This window comes from Cavia porcellus, unplaced genomic scaffold (genome assembly GCF_034190915.1).
Source record: "Cavia porcellus strain 051 isolate PalLab524CR breed Dunkin Hartley unplaced genomic scaffold, mCavPor4.1 scaffold_12, whole genome shotgun sequence".
Taxonomy (NCBI): Eukaryota; Metazoa; Chordata; class Mammalia; order Rodentia; family Caviidae; genus Cavia; species Cavia porcellus.
The window spans coordinates 62,106,153-62,130,163 of NW_026947495.1; the positions used below are offsets into that span (position 1 = coordinate 62,106,153).

The following is a 24,011-nucleotide window of genomic DNA, read 5'->3' on the forward strand; positions in this document are numbered from 1 at the left end:
CCACAAGATTAGGATCCCTTTTCCTGTCCTATCTTGGATCCACTGGTAACTGTTTCTCTCTGGGCCTGTCCTTTGCTCCCGAAGGACTAGGGCATTGCATACAAACCTTCTCCAGGCAGGATGGATTTGGTTTCTGCCTGCAAAATCACAACTACATTAGGGTGCCTCCCAGGAATTAAGTCGAGGCCACTCTGCTGAATCGCCAGTCTCATTCTACTCCCATTAGGCATGGGTCTGGCTTCTGTGGATCCCAGAGGACATCTATATCCATATTTCAAGTCCTGAGGACCCCTTGGCATTGCTTAGGTTGTGTCACCAGTGCTGCAGCCAGGGGTTTAGTTTATGCTTACTGCTATCTCTAATAAGCAAAGTGACCACAGACAAATCACCTGATCTTTCTGGATTTTAGTTTCCAAGTGTAAAACTGAGGGGATAAAACTCTCCTAAGGTCTTTCCATTTAAAAAACCAAAAAACAAGATACTATTTTTTTTATCTATCGCTTTAAGTTTTAAATAATGAAACAGCATTTGAAAGCCTTGTTCCTAAACTTTTCCCAAGGCCAGATGTTCCTGGCACTGAAACAGAGGGAAAAAATACTTTTAAAATAATCTGACAGTTTTGTCTTTTGGAGAAAATTATCTTTGGCCTTTCATATGGGCCTTTTTCCTTTATGGCTACTTTCATAAAAACCCTCAAAAGAAGTCTTTAAAAAGTAAACTCTTCATCTTTCCTGATTCATCAGGATCTATCTCATAACATTATTTTTCCTTAATGAAACTTCTCAAATATTTTTATTCTGGAAACTATGCTCATCAGCATTGATCTGTCTCTGTTTTGCAGGGAAGGTTATTAAATCGTCTGGAGAACAGGGCCGTGGAGGAAGCATACTGTCCGCCTACCTCCACTCAGGCCTGAGTTTTCTGAGGCTGATGGTCATGCAATGGCAGATGTGAAAGATGGAAAAGAAAGAAGACCAGAGAAGAAAGAAGAGAGAGAGTTGAAGGCATTCATTTACTTGCTTTCTAAGAGGTTCTGGAGAAGTCCTGGTGACACCTACGTGAGAAGCAGAGTTGGGACAGAGATTCTTTCAGGACTCCCTCTGTGCAGGCTTCTGTACAGCAGCCTGGAGAGGAAATGTGCAGACCTGCTACTGGGCCTACTCCTGGCTCTTAGGAGTTGGGATCACTCTGGGGATTCTAGAATCTTTAAAGAAAACCGAAGCTTTCTATTGCTAGACTGAAAATCAAAGAAGGGACTCAGAATCACTGCCATTCATAAATCAGTGATTGAGTGGAAGAACAGCAGACCAATATCAAACACTCCAAACAAATTCATATGCAAAACATGTGCATAAACTCCTAGTCTGAGGTTAGCAGCATATTCCAAATAATTTAGGCTCCAAGATACTATCTAATGAGGAAATACAGACCCAAATTTTTTTCCATTGTATATGTGTGTGTGTGTGTGCGTGTGTGTGTGCAAATACATGCCCTACTACAACTCTCTTGTTTTCAGCCATGATAGCATTATAATCCAACACAATGAGTTAACTTAAAATGTGACATATTTAAGTCTAAGCATGAACACACAAGGACAAAAATAGTATCATTCATACCAAAAATATCAAAGCAGACACTAATGTCTAGCTGGTTAGCATCAATGCTAGTAATTTCTTACTAGCATTGAGAAATTACAGTGTTAGTGGCATATGAACACCTCCTGGTAGAAGTGACATAGAATGTCATATCATCACAGAATAAGTACTTCTTACATTTAGTTCATCGTATCATGATGGAGTTTCACTTCAAGAACCATCTTTTCCCAGTTTATTCTTTGCCACCAGATATATTCTATATCCTTTCATAAATAAATGCAACTGTTCTTGTTATAATCTGATGGGGGAGCGTTAAACAGTACTAATCTTCCAACTAATGAAGCAACAGGGAAACTGAAATGACAGAGTAAAAAATCAATCAGGCGTACAGTAGTGTCACAGAATCTACATTAGCATTCGTAATCCTTTATAGAAGACAGACCTCCAGCAAAAGCACCACCACCCACCCAGCAAAGTGTCAGGTTGCCCATCACATCTTTCCTACATTTCCTTCCAGAAAATTAGTGATCTAAATACCTACCAGCTATACTTAGCCACACCCCCAGAAGAAGCTTGCTCAGTTTCCTGAGACAATAGCCCAAGTCCTATTTGGATCCTTACTACCAAAAAGCAAGATATAAACATTTTGTTGAGCCCGCATGCATAAAGGAAAATGATAATGATCCTGTAATCAGAGATACCTTTGAGTCTGTATGTTTGGAAGGAGGGTGGTATGAGAGGACTGGATGATGACAAAAGCTTAACTCAAAAGCACCACATGATCCAGCAACAAATACCAGTTCTGGATATAGCTTTGTAAACCCATGTTCATAGCTACATTATTCACAACAGCCAAAAGCCACCCTGGTGGATTTATGGATATAGAAAATGTGACAGACATATAATGGAATACTTGGCCTTAATAAGGAAGAAAACACTGAGATGCTACAACATGGATGAACCTTAAAGACATCATGCTAATTAAAATAAAAAGAAGTCACAGGAAAACAAATATTATATAATTCCTCTTATATGGGGTACCTAGAGGAGTCAAACTTAGTAACAGAAAATAGAATGGTGGTTTCCAGGGGCTGGTAGAAAAGGGAAAATGAAGTTGTAAGGGAAAAGGAAGTTGTTTAATAGGTACAGAGTTTCAGATTTGCAAGATGGAAAAATCCTGGAGACTAGCTCACAATGTGAATTATGCTTAATACTACTGAATGGTACAGTAATGTTACACTATGTATATTTTATCACAATTACAAACAAGGCCAAACACACTGTTCTGAGTATTTCCCAATGTGATGGTGATACCAATAATTCATGCCCAGCATGTGGGGCTCAATCCCCAGTATACCAAAGGAAAAAAAATTATTCCAGATGTTCTCCATCACCAACATGGTCTACCACTTTCTGCCTCCACGTCCTCTCTTTTTCAGAGCGCTTCCAGGCCTGGGGAGCAGAGGTGCTGCAGAATAATAGCCCTCTAATAAATCATCCCTTATGTCTTAAAAGCAAAAGAACACAGCACAAGCAGAAAGCTGGAAATGGGGCCTAGAAATGGCTAGGGAGAGAAGAAATGGAACAGCCTTTGGAAGGATGCATTCACAAAAAAGACAGCAGGTCCATCTGGAAAGTATTTTATCAAAATAAAAAGCGCTTTTCTACTATCATCAACAGATTAGCATAATACACAACTCCCTGAACAGCAAAGCACTACGATCAATTTAAAAAGCAAAACAAAACTGAAAGACGTGCTCCTTCGAGGGATGTCCAGCCACGGCCAAGCGTAAGCCTCTTCCTGGTGCTCAGGGGCAGTGAATCCGGAGTGGCCAGGGGGCCCAGGGGCTCGGGGGCCATCCTTCGGCACTTTCCCTCTCCCTGTCTCCTCCAGGTATTTGTGCAAAGGCCAACCTGTCCCCACATCGATGAAACCACGAAGTGAGACATGGTGAGGAAAAGGTTTCTGAAACCACAAGGGCTGCGATCCCCACTTAGCACCCTCCCTTATGGCCAGCTTCCTCGCCATTTTCTTGCACAAGATGGTAGTAAAAAATGAAAACTATGAGGACACAACTAACAATGATTTTTCTTTTTCATCACTCTCCTGGTTATTTTACATTACTGAGACATAAACAAAGCACGAGCCGACCAACCCTTCACCCCTCTGTTGTTCTTCAGGACAAATTTTGGGCCTGGAATGTAAAGATGCAACAGGAAGCTCAGAACCCCAATCTTTTCTCATCACCTCCCTGCCTCCGCCAAGACATTATCATGGCCTCAGAGAAGCAATCTAGGCTGCTTTCTAAACCATCCAGAAAAAAACAGCAATCTCTCTGGTGCTAGCAACAATTCAAGAACAAAGAAATTTCCTTTTCCTAACTCAAATTTGAGACATTTTCCTTTTTCACTGTAGGTCTGAAAGCAGCAGGCCATTTTGTCAGAATCTTTTTTTTTTTTTTTTTTTAAGCAAAACTGTCCCTCAGTGGCCATAGGCTGAATACTCTTTGGCACTTTAATACACATTTCTACTCGTCTTTGCCCACTAGCCATCTTTCTGGCTCTTGGACAGACTCTTCAAATCTTCCTATCAGAAACGCAACGCCAAGGTCAAAAAGCTCTAGTAACCAGGCAGCCAGGCTTCTCCCAGCCCGGCTCAGCTCCGCTCCAGCCTGCACTGGCTTCTTAAACTGGAGCAGGCAGAGGACTTCCTCTTCTCACTCAAACCCCTTTTTGTCTGCTCTCATTTGTGTGTGTGTGTGTGTGTGTGTGTGTGTGTGTGTGTGTGGTGAGGGGAGAGAAAATAGAATAAAGTGAAGAATTTATGGAAGTGAAAAATTATTTAACAAGCCAAAAGATGTGTTTTATGAGATGAAAAGTATATAGAAACGAAGAACTTGTTTGTGGCACCTTGTCACACACAGCGTTTCTGTGTTCTCTAACGCCCTATGAATTCCCCATGTATGTCTGCAAACACAAGCTGATCTGCCTTGCTTCATATTTACACTGATAAAAAATGAGAAGAGGCTTAGCTGCATTCCACAAAATAAAGTTACTTAACAGGCATTTTAAGCTTTTTTTTAAGGCACAGAAGTTCTAAAGGGGAAGAAAGTCTGAGAATCATTTTCACCATAATAGCTCAACGTTTGTTCCTCTAACAATGTGTGGTTACCAGCTATGCACTGGCTCTTACACTCAAAGCCATAGCAATTTCTTCCCATTAGAGAAACAGTTAAAAAGACAGTCTAAGGAATAAAAATCAATTCAATATTTTAGAGCAACTATGAAAAGGGTTTTGAGGGAAAAAAAGAACCACTAACCTGTATTGTTCCAATCTGCTGAAACCGACCGACCAAGAGCTCGAGTCTCCTGCTATCTGCTGGCCGGCTTCCTGAAACTTTGCATGTGACATCAGCTTCCTCACCGCACCTTCTTCCCCACTTGCCTCTCTAATCGCCCCAGGCATGTGATAAGATCGGTGGGCTGCTTTTTCATGGGGTGGGGGGGAACCCTGTGTTTGCCTACCCAAAAGGGTTACCTACTTGTTTTAGGTGTTCTTACAGCATAGGCATAGACTCCATTTGGAGGGAGAAGGGAAAGGGAGAGAGTCCTGAGCCCCAAAGTCTCCACTCTAAGGTCGAGAGTATGCAGCAGAGAGGCAGCAGACCACTACGGTAGGACTTCCGGCTTGGACTCTTCTCTCCTGGGTCAGCTCAGCCCCAGGTTAGCCTGCCCTAGAACTGCTAAGGCGGGGCCCTCAATGGTGCTGTGTCCAGGATGTCCTCACTCTCCTCTCTGGAAGACACTATCAACAGAGCACGCCCAGGTCAGCCCATGTTTCTGGATCCTGCCGCAACCATGGCCATTCACCCTGAATTTCCTGGGTCAGTGTCAAGTTCACACGCAGCCTATTTAGCCATGCTGTCAGACAGTGTGCCCTACTTCTTGGTTTAGAAAACAAAACCACAGTACTGTCAGCCTCCCTGGGCTAAATAACTCTGATGTCAGCCAGACAGCAGAGTCAGGGACAGTACCTGCTGTGTCCTCTCTGCCCTGGACAGGGAAGAGATAGAAGGGAGCTGGGGGCAAGGACTAAGCAAGAAGCCTAAGTACACCATTTCACGCTTTCTTATTCTCATTGTTATTGCCTTCCTTTCCTTTAATAATTCCCCCAGCTCTCAGGAGAGTCCAAACAAGCAGAATTTGTGGATATGGGAAGTAGTATGTGGGAATAAAACCATGTCCTGCACCAAAGAAAATATTCTGTAATTTGCACAACTTGACTGAGGACAGAAACCCCAAAACTGTTTCTATTTGGCCACCCTGGCATAATTCTTTTTTAGACAATGCTTTTAAAAGAATTGTTTGGTTTTTAGCAAGGTAACAATGGACATTTTCCAAATCCTGAAAATATCTCCTATAGGGTTTTCCATACGAGGACACTAGTAAGGAAACAAGTTCTGAGAGGGGCAGCTCTGAAGCCTCACCACATGATTACAGCTCTGCCTTAGAAACACACGTAACTGCTTTACCATCTTGACAGTGGATGGCTGGGTTTTGGACTAAACTGCACATTTAGATTAGACAGTTGAACCAAGGTGGCTCTCAAAGCTAGACACTGTATTAGTTTTAAAATGGAAATAATAACAAAATTATGCCATTTTGGACTCAGCTCTTGCAAAGAAGTTTGGAAAAACAAATTACTACATGGAGGAAAAGTAATGAAAAGTCTATCTCAATGTATTTAGAAGTGTCACATTCGAGGTTAAGTTTTCAATTCTATTTTTCAACTAAGCAGTTAAGTTCTGCTCAAGCTGTGCCTTGTGTGGAATTAGTAAAGATTTTAACAAAATGCTGTATAATGCTCCTTTAAAATCTCTAACCTGATTTTCTATGAAGTTTTTTTCTGGTTAGCCATTTACATTTTTCAATACATTTTATTTTTCAGAGCAGTAGTAGATTTACAGAAAATTTAAGACAATAAATATAGAGAGTACTTGGGTATTCTACACCCAGATTCCCCTATTATTAACATTTTATATAATGTTAATATATATTAGCAAACCAATTTTAAAACATTATGGTTAACTAAAGTCCACAGTTTATTTAGATTTCCTTAGTTTTCATGTAGTATACTTCTTCTGTCCCAAGATCTCATTTGGGATACCACATAACAGTGGATTATCAGGTCTACTTTGCTTCCACTTGGCTATGACAATTCTCAGCCTTGTCTTTGCTAACTGTGATGGCTTTGAGAAGTAGAAAGTACCAAAATGGGATTTGTCTGATGACTTTGTCAAGGCAATACTAGGGTTTATGGGTTATTTAGATGAGGGACACATAGGTACAGTACCATGTAAATCACATCACATTATGTATTCATACAATCAGTACGATGGAATACTGTCAATGTTGGCCTTGATTATCTGGTTGACATAGAGTTTGTCAGGTTTCTGCACTGCTGAGTTGCTTCCCGCTTGCTTCCACCTTTCCATAACATACTATCTGGAAGAAAGTTCGCGAGAGTGGAGTATCTATATACATTATTTGGCATTCTACTGCATAGAAGATCTGTCTCTTCTGCACATTTATTTATTCATTTAATTATTTCTATCCCTATGGGCTCATAGATATTTACTTTATACTTGGGGTTATAACTCAACAATATTTCACTTATTTTGTTAATTCAAATTATTCCAGCTTTGACCATAGGAAATTTTCCCTCCTCAGATGGATCCCATCAGTAGTTTTTGTTTTTAGCACTTTCTTACTTTTTTGCACTACAAAATGCTCCAGGTCCATCATGGAGAGCTCCTCCCCTACTGTCCATGTGTTCTTTTTTATTATTGTTGTTGTTGCTGCTGTTGTTTTTTAAAAGAAGAAAAAGAAAAGAAGTATATGGGCCTAAGAAAACTTTTATTTACCTTTAATTCTCATTAGTTCTGTACACACATATTTCTTAAAAATTGCTTCATAGAATTAGTTGTAATATCTACCACCAGGAAAATATCAAAATTAAGACATCAACTAAGGGGGCTGGGGATTTAGCTCAGCAGCATAAGCGCCTGCCTTGCAAGCAGGCAGTCGTGAGTTCGATTCCCGGTTCCGATAAAAATGAAAAAGACAAAAAAAAAAAAAAAAAGACATCAACTAAGTAAAACACTGCATTTCTTTAATTCTAAGATGCATATTTGTGTTGGTATCATCTTTTCCTTCATATTTTAACATGCCTAGAATCAAAGTGTATGTTTAATTTTGTGTTCTTTTCCCCCTTCCCTCCCTGTTACTAATTTAATGGTACAGCTACAGTCAGTGGTGCCTTGTGAGTGGAACCGTGCAGCAGTCAATGAACTTGTTTAACAGATATCATTTAAATATTTTCACTGACTTTTCCCACTGGACAAATATTTTGATTAAGGAGGCTTAATGTGCAGCATGTACACACAGACACTAAAAAAAGCCCAAGATTTTTAATTCCCAAACACATTCTAACTTATCTCAAACAATAAATTCTCATCAATCCTAAATATAGATTCAGAAGGGGAGATGTTTAATAATTCTTTTCTGGGCTTACTGTGAATCACTTTCCTAAGATCTCAGGGATCATTATCATGGCTGAGTTGCCTAATGGTGATGCTGAAGGAGAGGAGAAGAGTTCCCGTCTGGCTGATGAGGAGCAGATGCCCCAGCTGGTCAGCAGGCAGATGGGAAGGCCTCCCTGCTTCTCCCTTTCCAGTCAGAGCAGCTGGAGACTGCAGAGTGGCCGAGCCAGCCCTCATGACACCATGACCAGGAATTATTCTCCAGCAACAAACCACTGTTGCTTCGGGAGTATCATACTTTATAGAGGACTTTTCTGTTTCGTTTTTAAATTTTGTTTTTTGCTTTACTGGAGAGAAAGCAATTCAACCACTCACAGACACAGAGAAAATACCTAATCTTCCCGTGGAATTAGGAGAACCTAACGTCTCTGAACACTACTTCCTGTTTTGCTCCTGTGTAAAGTTACCAGGGTCCCTCTAAGCATCCCACCAGCGCCCTGAAAGGACCAGAAGAGCTGTTTCACTGGCTTTTTTCAGCAATCATGTATCACGTTTACCACATACAGACACTAAGCTAAGTGCTTTAACCACCTATTTCCATTTAATTCACATTACAATGCTGTGAGATAGGTTTTGTGATTTCCATGTTACTTACAAAGAAACCAGTCTTAAGAAATTAATCCGTCCAGGGTTCCTCAATAAGCCTGAAGCCAACTTGCGAGTGGAGATCTATCTGACCATTAGGGAAATGCAACGCAAAACCATCATGAGAAAGAAAAAAACCCACCCCATCATGAGATCATCTTACCCCATTTAGAAGGGCTACAATTAAAATAATAATAAATGCTGTACACTGATAAAAGGGAACTCTCGTAAGGTGTTAGTGACAATGCAAGTTACCACAGTCATTATGCAAAATAGGCTGGAGACTCTTCAAAGAACTAGACACAGACTATAATGTGATTCTGCAGTCCCACTAGTAGGTGTATATCCAAAGAAAATGAAGTAAAAACACAGCTAGCTGATGCCTAACAGCAACACATGGGACTAAATTAGATGTCCACTGATGGATGAAAGGATAGAGAAAATGTGAGATACACACACACACAATATTGCAGACATGAACAGAACTGAATGACATTATGTTAAATGAAATAAAGCAGACTCAGAAATACAAATACTGTGTGTTTTTGCTTATATGGAAAAGCTAAAAAAAAAAAGGTAATCTCTCAGAAGCAGAGAACAAAGTAGAGGTTCCAAGAGGGAGAGAAAAAGAGGGAAAAGGAAAAGGATGAAAAGACAACAGACAGAGGGCACAGGGATGCAGCTGGAATGGAGGCAGAGCCCCAATATCTTAAAGCACAGTAGGACAGCTGTGGTTGGCAACAATTAATTGCATATTTGAAGAGAGCTCCTTGAGAGGATTTTCAGTGCTCCCAACACACACACACACACACACACACACACACACACACACACACACGATATATCTTTGACAATGGATATATTAACTACTGTAATATGATCTATATACATTATATACACGCATTGAAACATACTCCATGAATTATGTTAGTTAAAATATTCTAACAAAAGCTCACAAGTTTTCAATACTACTGTGCTGTTATGTGTGGCCAATGCATGTCTATGTTTTATTAATTGAAAATTTCCTGCCATTTAATATTTAATACTTTTATAAATACCTTTTAAAAAATTGTATTTTCCCACTTGTTAGTCAATAATGATATACTGATGTTACTTAAATAATACGTTCCACTCATTTTTGTCTACTGGATCAAAATCCAAAAGCATTTTGTTAGTCTCCCAGTATGATTACAGGGAACTGCACTGCTAAAATTTTTGTTATTTTATCTGTGTAGGTTTTGCTTTATCTAATTCAGTGATAGGATGCTCAGTGCATACAGGTTCATTTTCTTCTTTAGCACCAATGAATGAGTTTTGCTGAGACATTTCCATACACGGCACACTGACCGCATGCCTACCCTCCCTTCTGTGTGCTCCTGCCCACTGAAGTCCCTCTCCTTCTCTCGCTTTCCTTCATACCTGCTCTCTCTTACACTTTCAGGTCTTTTTGTTTCCATATGAGATAAAATACGCAATACTTGTCTTTCTATGTCTGACTTATTTCAACAATTTAATCCATTTTCCCCACAGATGACAGGATTTCATTTCATTCTTTTATGGCTGAATTACTTCATTGTGTATATATAAAAACTTTACTGGTAAATCTTCTTGTTGGATTTATATCTTATTCTTCAATATCTCAAGGTATTGCTTTTACATTTAATCCTACCTTTTAAAATTAATTTTACCATCCCTATTTTTGTTTTGTTAGCATTCGCTTCTTAATTCCATTCTTTCTTAATTTTCTTCTTTCAATGTAGAGTTGGTACATATATAATTCCTGAAGATAGCAAATAATTTGATCATCTTTTTCATGAATATGAGTCACTGATTTTTATTAGACAAATTGAACTTAGTCATGTTTATTGTATATGTTTATCTTATCCTTGTCACTGTATTATATTTTGCTATATTGTTTTCTTCCTTGTTTTCCCTTTTCTTGATTTCTGATGACTGACCATGCTGTATAAGTGTGCTTTAATATCCTTATTATCTTAACATGTAGAAATGTTAAAATGTTCCTTATACTTTTTTCTAGATATCAAATACATGTGACCTTTTCTGGTAGACATTAGAAAACTATACAGTAAAATCCTTGTAACTGGCAAGATCTGACCATTATTTTGGCAAGTGACGATAGCCATGTGTCAATGCTAATGATTACATATTGGGGGATGATTACTCAGGCATTCTAAGCCCTTCTGAAAGGGGTATGCTGCCAAGTCTCCACCCTCTACCTCTGCCATGAAGACAGCTAGCCATTACACTCTCACGGATAATGTGGCTAAGTGTGGAGTAGAGGGCAGCAGGAACCCACTGGTTGGGACATAGCCAAAAACACGGTGGAGAAGATTTCTGCAGACTTTGGGCTCTGAGATGGGTAAGCACCATAGGGACCTGTGAAAATAGCTGCAGAAGGGATTTGGTCACCTCCCTCCCAGTAACTAAAAGTCATCATTTGAAGAATTTTGTTCTAGAATTGGGTGTGACTGTAAGAATGTAAACATATCCTCTAAAAAGTTAAAGAACTCAATTGAGAATGTTGCCAGACCTGTTGAGAGGCTAGAATTCTGAGTTTCCTAATGTCCAGCTAAGAAGTCTCAACAAAAACCTTTGGCCTTTTTTTTCCCTAAAACTCAGATTTCCATTTTGTTTATTTATTTTTATTTATTTTTATTTTTTATTTTTTTTTTGTCTTTTTCATTTTTATCAGTACCAGGGATCGAACTCACAACTGCCTGCTTGCAAGGCAGGCGCTTATGCCGCTGAGCTAAATCCCCAGCCTCCATTTTATTTAAAGCATTAGTTATCGGGGCTGGGGATTTAGCTCAGTGGCATAAGCACCTGCCTTGCAAGTAGGCAGTCGTGAGTTCGATCCCCGGTACCGATAAAAAAAGGAAAAAGACAAAAAAAAAAAAGCATTGGTATCACGGCAAGGGAGAGGATTCTGGCCATAAAATATAGGTATTGGTTGTGTGCTTTTAAAAATATGTGCTTAATGAAGATTAACATTTAAATTCTACATTTGATTTTTCTCAAAGAATGCTGTGTGGTGATGGGGAAGGAATAACAACTGCTTCAACACCCATCAGAAACTCAATTTGCCTTAAATCCTGGTTTGAAACATAAAAATGTAGAAAATACCTTTGAAAGGTATTTGTGTTTTAATAAATTTTGTAACATTGAGTTTACATTATTTTAAGTCATTCTCATTACAAATGAAGAGTAAGGTTCTAGGAGTTAGAGAGACTCACCCAAACTAGTAAATAAGAGACTGAACTTGAAATTACTGACAAGATGTCTAGTGTCACTTTAGGATGCATAAAAACTGTCTGTTCTGGTCTCTGGTAGGCGTGCCCCTGACCAGTGTTTCACCATGTGGGTTAGAGAGCCCAGCCAGATTCCACAGCAAGTATTTCTACACTGTTTTGGAGCGAGGGGGTTTAGAGTATTATGTCATGCAAATGCCTTCCTCACTAGCAATCATGCAGATACACCCCCTCCACCACATTTCTGAGTCCTTGCAGCTGCTAAAGGGAAGCTGAAAGGCCAAGAAAGTTCTCTCTTTGGTGCACTGCACACTGGTGCATTGTTTATGCTGTCGTAATGTGATTTAAGTCAGAGTTATTGAGCCCTTGCCCATCTGCCCGCTAAGCCAGAGCCCTTCCTTCCATGGGTCATTCTTTTTCATACCACAGGGCCTGATGCCAAAAACTAAACTGGCCCTTTTCAATATCACACTATCAAATTCCAAATAATCAGGCCCTTCAGTCATCTTTATTGTTGATCAAAACATTGAAAGGAAATGGCTAGAACACACAGGGAAGCCTTGTCATTTACTGGGGGTGAGCTATAAGAAGGCTGATAAAGATAGAACTCCAGAGGTAACAGAGAGACAGTACTAAGAACTGAAACAACCCATACATTGGCTGCTTCTTTCTTTTAGGTTAAATAGAAAACAGGCAAATACAAGGCAATACACACAACTCCAAAGTGTGCCATGGGTGTTACGAAGGGTCCTGACAGAGAAGGTGGCCTTCATTAAGCACAGATATGGTTCTGACTCCTCACACACACAAGTATTATGGGACCAAGAGAACACCTAATTGTCTACTTGCACAATTATCTTACTCAGGCAAACCTATATCTCTCTTGCATATTTAAGAGTACAAAGAATAGGGTTAAACTTTTATATTCACAGCACTTCTAAAAGGAAGTATGCTGCAATCAAACTGTCTTGGTTCAAATAACAGACCCATTACTTACCGCAAATTGCTTTATTATTTTGGGGCTACAGTCTTCTCATCTGTAATGTAGGGATAATTTTAATGAGTATTAAATTTACACTGTATTCAAAAAGCTTAACCAGTGTAGCACAAAAATGGTGGCTACTGCTACCCCTACTAGACAAGAGAATTTCATTCTCAGGGAACTCTAGATTAGAATTTCTCACACAAAAAACAATTAGCCAAATAATATTTCTGAGGGTGCTCTGCATTCAGGAAATAAAGGACATTAAGGAATCAGAGGCTATGAAGCTGTAGGTCATCTGACAGAGGCACCATCCAGCAGGAAGTAGGAAACAAAATCCATGAGGGTATTAGAGCCCGGAGGTGGGTGAAGCATTTTTGTTCCTAAATTTAGAAAAGTGGAAAGAATTTGTGTCTGATCAAAAACAAGGAGGAAGATGGAATGTGAATTACATCTCCAGGCGAGGAAAGCTGCATGGCAAATGAGAAATGACATGGATGAGAGAGACAAAGCAGTTTAGTTGCAGACATGAGTGCAGGAAGACTAGGCAGCTACACAGAATTTTGGAGAAGCTGTTCACGTGAAGTGTAAAACTCTTAATCCATGCCTTTTGGGAAAACTTAGATGAAAGAGATGTGTTCCTCAAGACTTCATATTAGAATGTGTTTTCTTTGATTGAAATTCTAGGCAGAATCTGGCTACATGGGGCCTCAGGACTTACTTAGGTTACAATTAGTGTGGGGCATAGTCAGCTGGGGCATGAGCAGCAGTGAACCCAGCCTCATGTGTTTATCACACTTCCTGGACTATGATTTGGATTTTGAAGTGACTGCAGATAGGCTGAATTCTAAGATTCTGCAAAGGAGGCAAATTTGCAAAACACAAGCATCTGCCTAGAATTTATTAATCAGCAACAGTTATAATGAAAGGGAAACACTACATTTTGCATATCAGTACCTATCATTTTCCTTGCCTTCAATCAGCTTCTCAAAATAAAGCTGGTGCTCTGGGTGAAATGCAAAACAAAACCAAGAGTGCTATTTGCCAAGTTACCACTGGCTACCACCCAATGAAAGGTACTGAAAGTAATATAATCTCCACCAATTAACTTCCTGGGACAAACCTATGCACGAAGACAATCAGTCATCTTTGTCTAATGACATTAAGTGTGTTTACCGGGATGTGTCTGCAGAACACTGTGTGGAATACTACACTGCATTCTGCTCCTCCCTGGTTTCCTATAGAGAGTCCAATAAAGGCTCTGGCCTGGATATTCCCTGTCCTCCTGTCCAGCTGATGTCTTTCCCTTGTGGCCCTGTGGGGTACACCATGCCTCCTCATCAGTAAGTATGATCAATTTTTTTTCCCGGAGCACCTCTTGTATCTCCTTTGAGATCACATATGACAACCCATCACATTAAAAAATGTCAAACAACCTGAAGGCAACCAAGGAAATAGTGATGAATAAATTCTTAACACACGCACTCCTTCCTCCCCCTGACTGCCAGCCTTACCTTCACGGACATGGACTAGACCGGGAGAGTTTGCCTCCATACAGTTTCTTTTGTCCTGACTTAGCTTGGAAACTCAGCTGGTGATTTAAGGAAAGTTACAAATCACCCTTCCCCCTGGGTAGCCCCTCCAAATTCCATTCCTCTTCAGCCAAAATGAAGAATTAAAGAGCAGTATTTGAGGCCTGTCTGCATTGATAGTGATAAGCACCTCAGAGAGTGGTGCCCCTTCCCCTGGGTGCCAGTCTTGGCCTCAGATCGGGGATCAGCCCCTTTCTTCAGGAAACGCCCATGTAGGGTCAGGCCCCTGCACTCTGCCACCGCACCGGTACAGTGGACCGTCCCTCCTCCTCTCCGGCTCTGACTCCAGGGACAGAATGAGGTTTGGCACCTTATAGGTGTCTTCCCGGCAACAGAAATCAGAGGAACGCCTCATTTTCAAAATCAACGGTCTGGTTCTCCCGTCATACCAGTGGTCTGCTCTGTGTACAAACCAAGTATAAGCACTTCAAAATAAACAATGCTGATTCAGAGTCTAAACTAACCTGCTTAGTAATTTATACCTCTTAAGATAGACACTAGAATGTAATACTGTTTCCTAGGCTTTCTACTTTTTCTGAATCTTAAGGCCACCTAACTACTCTTCTTAAAAATGATGAAGTATTTGTAACTTCAGTTTCTTTTTCGGTATTAACTTCAAAAGCACACTTCCTGATGTAACCTTAATACAGACAGAGGTACTGCATCCGAACAAGAGCAAAAAAGTCTTTGACAGACAGACAGTACCCACTCTATCCGGGCTGAAGACTGTTGTTCTGGTCCCATGTGTCCTATGTCCTTGGTGTTCTGGCTCTTTTCAGAAGGACAGGCAGTGAAGAGTGCCCAAGCTGGTCTTCCCCAAGCACCTGAGTGACTGCTACACAGACACGACACCATGTCAGGCTGATGTTTGCCTGTCAGGCTGATGTTTGCCGACTGGCATCATTGTGCAGTGGACTTGCTGCTGTCCTTGACCTGGGCATACAACTGTTGGCCCACAGGGAGTTGGTTTTCCAGATTGCTTTTGGGCTGAAACTATAGTGAACAGAAAGAATGAAAAGACTTCTTTTTTTGTCTTTTTCCTTTTTATCGGTACCAGGGATGGAACTCACGACTGCCTGCTTGCAAGGCAGGCACTTATGCTGCTGAGCTAAACCTCCAGCCCAATGAAAAGACTTCTATACACAGTCTTTCAGAAAGACTGCCACACCCTGACTTTCAATTATCTGTTCACAAACAAGACCACTCCTCTGATTCCAAATGGGAGGACTGACACTGTCGCTACAGTTCAGCTGCTTCAAAAGCACCAGCCACCTAAGGCCCCAAGAGCTTAGTCTTCCTATATGGGCTCAGGTTACTTTGTTAATGTTTTTAATAGCACAAACTATTGGCATTACTCATTAACTTCAAATAATTATTACATTAAGCATTTACAGGTATCAACAGTATTGTTTCTTTAAAAGCCCTAAGAGCTTTTTCATGTACTAATTCATCATCACCAAGGATTCTACTTTAGAAGTAATAATAGAGTTATGCCAAATGGAAAACAACAGTCACACATCTCCCAAACAAGCTATAAATTCCAGGAGAGCTTGGTCTTGCGTTTCATCTGGTCCTACTTCAATAGACATCTATTCACTGGCTTAGGAGTATCAGTTGGATTTCTGTTATGGAGAATAAAGAGCAAGCTTTATCCTGGTTCATGGGTTGGGAGGTTACAGTCCACAATTGGTTAGCCCTTGCTTTGGGTCTGCATCGAGGTGGCAAGTCACAGGAGCGGGGAACTCTACACCCCGCAGTCAGGAAGTAACAGAAAGTGAGAAAGGGCATAGCCCCCAAACCCTTTTGACAACATGTTCCACCGTGCCCTATGGGCCTTCCAGCCCCATGGCTCAAAGATTCCACAGCTCCCAATAGCACCACACCAAGCCAGGGACCATGTCTCTAACACTTGGCCTTGGGAGTACATTCTAGATTCAAATCACAGCTCTGTCTGAAGTGTATCTTGTGTGAAAAAAACTAGCAATGATATGGGACAAGGTTGTTTCTCATAATAAAGCTCTTACAAACATGAGCCAGGCATGGTGACAGACACCTGTAATCTGGCACTCGAGGAGGCTAAGGCAGGAGGATCAAGAAACTGAGTTGAACCCGGGCAACTAACTCAGTTAGACCCTGTCTCAAAAAAATAAAAGGGCTGGGTTGTAGCTCAGTGCAAAGGCTCTGGGTTCATTCTCCAGTATAGCAAAATAAAAACAAAACAAAAACAACCAACCACCCACAATGATGTCTTATGGTAACTATTCAACCTATATACAGCAAGCTGCTGCATAAAACTACCACCATTTCCTTACCTCATGATTCTGTAGTCCAGGACTTTAGAAATGGCACTGTGAAGACAGGTGCTCTCTCTCCCATATCTGAGGTCTCAGGTGGGGTCACTTGATGAACTGGCGGTTAAAACACAGGGCCTAAAAAACCCACTTCCAAGAAGCCTTCCTCATACATATGTACAGCGCAAGGCAAGCAAGGCTAAAGAATGGATTCTATCAAGACTGTCAGCCACAGCTCTTATGTGAGGCTTTCCTGACAGGTAGTTGGACTTCTTAGAAGGTGGCTCAATTTCCAAAAAGCAAACACTACCAATGAACAAGGCAAGAGTACGACTTTTAGGACCTTTTCTTGGAAACACACAGGGTAACTTCTGCCACATCTGACTGGTCAAAGTAATCACAATCCTCTCCCCCACCAGATTCAAGTGGAAAAGACTCAGATTCATCTCCTACTGGGAAGAAAGGCAACATAACCTGCAGTGAGTCTTCTGTTTCCTGTTGTCTGATATACCAAACATTCTGAACTTCAACCCTCACTGGTAAACATATGTGCCTCTGTCCACCATGAATGGCTTCAACAATGCTACTAGATAATCCACTTCTAGACTGACAGAAGTCACAGTCCAGGGCAACAGAATGCCTGCATAGGTGTTAGGCAAATATTTGGACTAATTGCAAAGGAAACAACTAGCAGAAAACCTGCTGTTACCTTTGGCTCTTTAATTTTTCTAAAACTATTGAGAACAGAAAATAGTAAGATTATACAGCAATTAGGTATCCCAAGTTAAAGCACACATTGGGAAAATGACTTTATTTTATAGAGATACTATTTTGCTTGAGATAACCAACTCAAGCTCCTATCAGAACCAAGCAGGCAGAGGACTAAAAGCAGGCTGGGGTAGACTAACAGAAAGACTGGGGGGCTGGGTTAACTAGAGACCACATGGCTTTGCCTTGAGGTATTCATATTTAATGAAAAAAACCCTGCATTTTCCAAAATTGATCTTTAGATTCCAATTTAAAAATTTTTAAATTATTTTTATTTATCTTTTTGAGGCAGTTCAGGTTGGCCTTGAGCTCACTTTGTAGCCTAGGCTGTTCTCAAGCTCACAATGAATCTCCTGTCTCAGCCTCCCAAGTGCTGGGATTTCAAATGTGTGCTACTACATCCAAATCCCAATTTAAAATTTTTGATTCAGTGTCTTTAGTGGGTATTTCCTAGATTTATGGCATTTTGCCTTAGGTCTACTGGTCTGTTCTGCAGATTTCTATAAGATCAGAAACTAAATTCATTCAATGTACAGTTCTGAAGCTAATAATAAACATGTATTGAGAACCTCTCTGTTCTAGGCACCAAGGTAAGCAACTGTCATTTGTATCAAATTTAGGGCTTAGTCCTTGGGGATGGGCATTACTGGACCCATTTTGCTAATAAGGAAACTTGAGTTTCGGGAAATAAAATTAACTGAGAAAGGCCACAAGCTAAAAGGGGGCGGGCAGAAACTGGGTTTACAGGGTATATATCTGACCCAACTATGCTCTGAATTACTGCATGTTATAATATGGAGTTTTCGGTAAAAGTGACTCTGCTAAGGTGCAAGGCTAATGAGAAGGCAGCATGCCACTGCGGGCCTCTCTCTAATCTGGGGACAGAAATGGAAGCTTACTTGAGACAATAACCATGCAGGGCCAGGCCTCTTACCAGGACATGAAAGACTGAGACTATAAGAAACCGTGTAGACTGACAATTTCTCTCCATAGCAGGAAAGAGCTTTCAGGCCTGCACATTAGTCACTTGGCAGGACAGCAGCCACCAGCAAAATGCCTGACTCACATATATCGGAAAAGTCGGAGACAAAGGCCCACGAAAGGCAGGCATTTCTGTGCTCTACAGCATCACCTGGCAAACATGATGTTTCCCTTTCAACAAATCTGTTTTGAAAAAGACCCCTTTAAAAATCCTGCTCTATTTCCCTGAAGAGAAAATTCAAATAGAGTTATCATACATCAAATATATGACAGAAGTAATTTTTTATCATTTAAATTATTTATTCTTCATTGTTTAATGCTTTCTACCATTCCTCCATGCATAATTTATTATACCATTTATGTTTATTAAAAATTGATCACAGAGACATGCTCGGTCTCTATGCTCTGAGGCTACAGATGTTTCTCTGTCAGATCACTTGGGAATAGACAACAAAGTATTTCACTCAACTTTGTAATTCACTTTAACTGTTTGCACATTCTTTTCCTAGGAGTCCCCTCTGCTGCAAAAAGACAAGTGCCTCAGTGGGAGAAGGGCTCATTTCCTTTTTCATATAATGAGAAAGCTTATCCCAAGGCCCTACTCACTAAGGCCTTTGAAAAAAAGGCCTATCATACTTTTCTAATTTTTAGAATGCCATGTTAAAAAGAGACACAAAGGAACAAGATTATAGAGATTTCCACACAGAAGCCAGAGCTTGTAGAACCACAGCTTTCTCTTTGTCTTTTCTATTTTTATTTTCCTTAAGTGATTCCTTGTCCTTGCCTTTATGTCTTCAGACCTTTGTTAACTTCCTTCTGACTTCTTATTTTTCCCATTTGTCTTCTACTTCTGTCTAAATTCTCTTACCACTGGACTTCTCAACGCTGTGATCCAAGCTGCCCTCTTCCACCAAACAACCCAAAATCCTGCAACTCTCTCCATTACCAGAGCCTCCAGCCCACTGCCCTGGACACTCCTGCTCAGACCTGGCCATTCCTCCATTCTCTGGGGCTAATGGGGAGGCAGAAAGGAACAAAGGGTGCGAGAGAAATATGGAAAGTAAGCAGAGGTCAAGCAGCACCAAGAAGCTTTCCACGTGTTACTGTGGAAAAGGTCTGCAGTGGACCGCTACACTCAGAGGCATCCAGCCTGGTGAGTCTGACCTGGAGCTTGTTTGTTTGTATATGGAGCCCACTGCCACAGGGACCAGGAGGAGACCATCACTCGCTGCCAAAGCCAGAAACCTGAGGGTCTGCCTGCCCCTTCACGCTTACCTCCACGACCAACCAGGGTACACTTTGGACTCCATGGCCTGAGCAGCACCCTCCCTCACCTGGCTTTTTGCAGCGGTTTCCTGCAGGTCTCCAGGTCCAGCTCCCTTGATCCTGTCAGTAGCAGCCAGTATGATCTCTAAAACACAGATCTACTTAAAATCCTGATCACAACTGCGATCAAGGCTTTTACTTTTGCAAACCGTAGGTGAGATGATGCCTCCTCTCCACCAAACATACCTACACAATTCTACTCAACAGCCATGTCAAACTTCTTTCATTTTCATGAAAGGGTCATGTTTTCTCTTGTCTCTTGGCCTAAAAGCATGCTGTTCTGCCAGCAACCTTCCTCCCCTATCTCCACCAGATGACTCCTCCGTTGGGGAACCACAAAGGTGACTCTCCTTGACTCTCCTTGAAAAGAGGAGCAACTATCTCCATTTTGGATAAACTTGGCCCTATTGGCATATACTGATATGTACAGAGCTGGCTAGGTTATTTCTTTGTCCTTTCAACTGGCTTTAAGCAAGTAAACTGGACTGGCTGAGGAGCTGATGTATAATCTCTAAAGCAAAGTAATAGGTCAGTGTTACCACACCTAGTGACTCCCCAAATATGTGGTTGAGTCTGGTGGGATGGATAGCCATGCTCCACACTATCGGCTGGGACCAAGCCTCAAGAGGTTATGACTTTCCAGGGCAAAAAGGATTGTACATCAAAACTGAAGCACAGACCCAAATGATTAACTACTACCTCAGTTGTTATGCAGATTGCTCTCTCTGTAGTTCTTGCCCTCTGAACATCACAGAGGTGATCTCAGACCTATCTAGCCCAGCTCATGATAGTCATGGCAGTCATGTATTTCCTGCCACTGTCATTGTCACTCATCCCTGAGCTACTCCTCTCATGGAGAATTAATAAAACCTGGGTTGGGCTCGGGGTCAGGGCCTTTGTTCCGGTGAACCACCATCTTGGCTGGACTCAAGGCCCCTTGGTGCCCCATAACTATGTATGTCTCAGTGTCTTTTTCTCCCTGTGGGTTGTACTGGAAGTAGTAGATTGGAATTAACTTGTTAGAATTCCAATAACTTCTGCTTGGGATTACAATTATAAACCTTCCTGGACTGCAAGGAGGATAGGAAAGGGTTTTCTATACCTCATCCTTCCACAAAGCCAGGGTCTGGGTTACGTATCCCTCCTAATGTGCTTCTGGGACACCCAGCACACTTCCCATCCCAGATTCATGGTGTTGTGTAGTGATTTTCTGATTACTCAGTCACGCTCTCCCAGATTATAAGATCCATGAGGGAAAGGTCAGGTGCTGCTTGTTCACTATTGTATGCTTAATGACTGACATGAGACATGCTCTCAATTATCAGTTGATTAAAAAATGACTGTGTTTGTTCCACTGGAAGCCTCCAATGAACTGTGTCTTCTGGTATTCACATTTTGTGTGGTTCCCTCCTCTTAACTTCAGACTGTACATGTGGCTTGCTTTAACCACTAGCAGGCTACAGATGGGACATCCGGCTACTTCTGCTTTTGTGATCCTGATTCTACCTGGAAAAACAGAGAAGGCCTCCCTCCTTCCCAACAGAGTTCTGCCTGAATAACCTCCCACCTGAATAACCAGATTAATGCTTGGCAAGTACAGCAAAAGAACTGCCTACCTGAACCTAAGTGCAGTCTTCAGAATTGTGAGCAAGTGAAATGACTAATGCTCTAAGCTGCTGATGTTTTAAGTCTAGGCTAGTCTGTAACAAAGTAATACATGTCTAATATACCAAATCTATAATTAAGGGGAATAAGAAATTACTGCACAGAATGAATTTTATGCAGACAAGTCAATGTTTCTAAGAAATATTCATAAGAAATAGCAGGACCAAAAGAAAATAGCTCAAAGGAAATAGAGGAACTCATCCTGCCAGCTTCCATTTATAATACATCACATTTTTCCTCAGCTGTTTTCTTTGGTTTTGAAACATTTTCCAATGAAAAAAATTTCCTACTCTTTTTGTAAAGGAAAAAAATAAAAGAGAGTCCAGGTCTAACATTAAAGTCACGAAGTCCAACCAAGGATAGCAAGAGAAGATTAGCACACAAATGGAAACCACTTAAAATCCCAGAGCCAGCCCATCCCTGCTGTTCACTCCTTCCTCCTCACCAGTAACTCAATCCTCAGGCTTCTCATATCCAACATAAGGCGCCTGCCCAGCTCTATTCTGCAGCAATGTGGAACTCCAAGAGGGTGGGCAGGCTGTCTGCGGGAAGTCCTGCGTTAGTTAGACTGGGCAACAGATGTTCAGATCAGTGTTAAAAATGTGTCATTCCTAAAGAACAGAAGGGCCAGCTTATACACACACTGCCTAATGACTTACCAATGAGATAGAAAAACAAAAACCAACCAAAAAAAACCACCCACCCAATGTCTTTAACCTGAGCATCTAGTCAGTTATACACACCAAAGAGACAGCTGATGTACACTATTATAATCTAAGATATGCAGAGTTACTTAAATGATGTTCTGTAGGGATATGAGTACCCCATTAGGCTCCTCACGGAATACCAGAGAAGGTACATTCTATGGCATCCAAAACAACTTTGTTTCTGTTTGAAAAATAATAAGCTTTTGCTTAACAAGAACCATAAATGAGCTGAAAACAACTGAAAGAAAGACCACTGGGTAAGGGTCCTGCAGACATCAACCTGAATTGCACTGTGTGTCCTAACATAAGTTAGGATACACAGTTGAGCCTTGAGCCTCTGTTTCAGTATGTGAAAAACAAAGATAATACCATCTGACATAGGGATCTAATGAGATAAATTATATGAAAAATACCTTGAAATTATTTCACAGATGCAGGTTTTGAGACACTGGAGAGGCAAATCTTAAGAAATTTCTCAGTGTAACAATAAGCTACTTTTAAAAGAAGCTCAGTTTTGTTTGCTGTGTGTTGGAGCAATGAAATCTATGAATGTCTATCCCAAGGAAAAGTTGATTTAAAGAAGAGACTTTGCATTAAGGACAATTTCACTATCATCTCAAAAGCATGTTGGAGATCCAGGACAGCTTGGCAAGGTGGTTTGGAACCAAGAAATTACCTTTGAGTATTTACAGGTTTGTCTTACGTTAACACACTTAGACCATTCTGTGGCTACAGCAATTAGGACTCGGACCACCAGGTAGCATTCTTCAGTGTAAGGGAGTGCACTCTCAATGGCCGCTCTGAAGCTAGACTACCTGGTGCTTCTATCTATTAGCTCCATGACACTAAAGTCTTGTGCCTCAGGTACAAAATAAGAGTAACAAAAAGAAAGCCTGGTACATAGTACTCTAGCAACATTGCTACTCCTATTATTACTAAGTACTATGTAGCAGACAGTAGCTTTCAAAGTAGAGGCTTTCACATCTCGACCAGAATGTCACCCTGGAAAGGACAACCAGCATGGGCTCAGACACCATCCCAAAACTGAGCTTACTGAGTCTTCCATCTGCTCACAGCTGGGGACTGCGTGTTAGTGGCTTAAGACTCAGTGTCCTGATGGCTGCACACTGACTGAGCAATCTGGGAAAGAGAGCTAGTTCAGGGTACAGAGGGAAAGTCTTTCCCACTACCCAGATGGCAGAAGAATCCTGGCTCAACCAAATCTAGTCGAGATTCTTCACCTCCTTGTGCCTTAGGTTCCTCTGGTCTAAAGTAGAATAAATAGCACTGCCCATCTCACTGCATTGAGAGGGAGGATTCCATACAGGCAAAGCCCAGCATAGAAAGTGTGCAGGAAATATCATGATAATGACAATGCCACTGAAGCCCAAGGCCAGGAGGCACCTGAGCAGGGTAGGTGCTGGAGTCTGCAGAGAGATCTGCCCAGTGAGCAGCCCCCTGTCTTTGCTTTGTGCTGCACCCCAGCCCATCCCATGAATCTCAGTCCCAGCCACGGGACTGAGAAAGTGACCTGAAGTGGGACAACTGTAATGGGAGGACCAGTGTTTGGCAGGCAGAGCTGAGAGGCAACCAACTGAGCAGGTAGGTGTGAACAGGGAGTGGGGCCACGAGTCAGAGCCGGCATGGG

The 24,011-nt window shown here is 41.3% G+C and overlaps 1 protein-coding gene across 2 annotated transcripts in view; it reads right to left on the reverse strand.

Annotated features, from left to right (window-relative positions):
• Nucleotides 1-24,011, reverse strand: part of Wipf1 (WAS/WASL interacting protein family member 1) — a 110,710-nt gene that overhangs the window by 67,156 nt on the left and 19,543 nt on the right. The window contains exon 1 of one of the 2 annotated variants that reach the window (XM_063259330.1): nucleotides 4,916-5,036. The exons of the other annotated variant lie outside the window; for it this stretch is intronic. The gene's annotated coding sequence lies outside the window, so the exon portion shown is untranslated. Of the gene's footprint in view, nucleotides 1-4,915; nucleotides 5,037-24,011 lie in introns of those variants that run through there. 2 annotated transcript variants of the gene reach the window in all.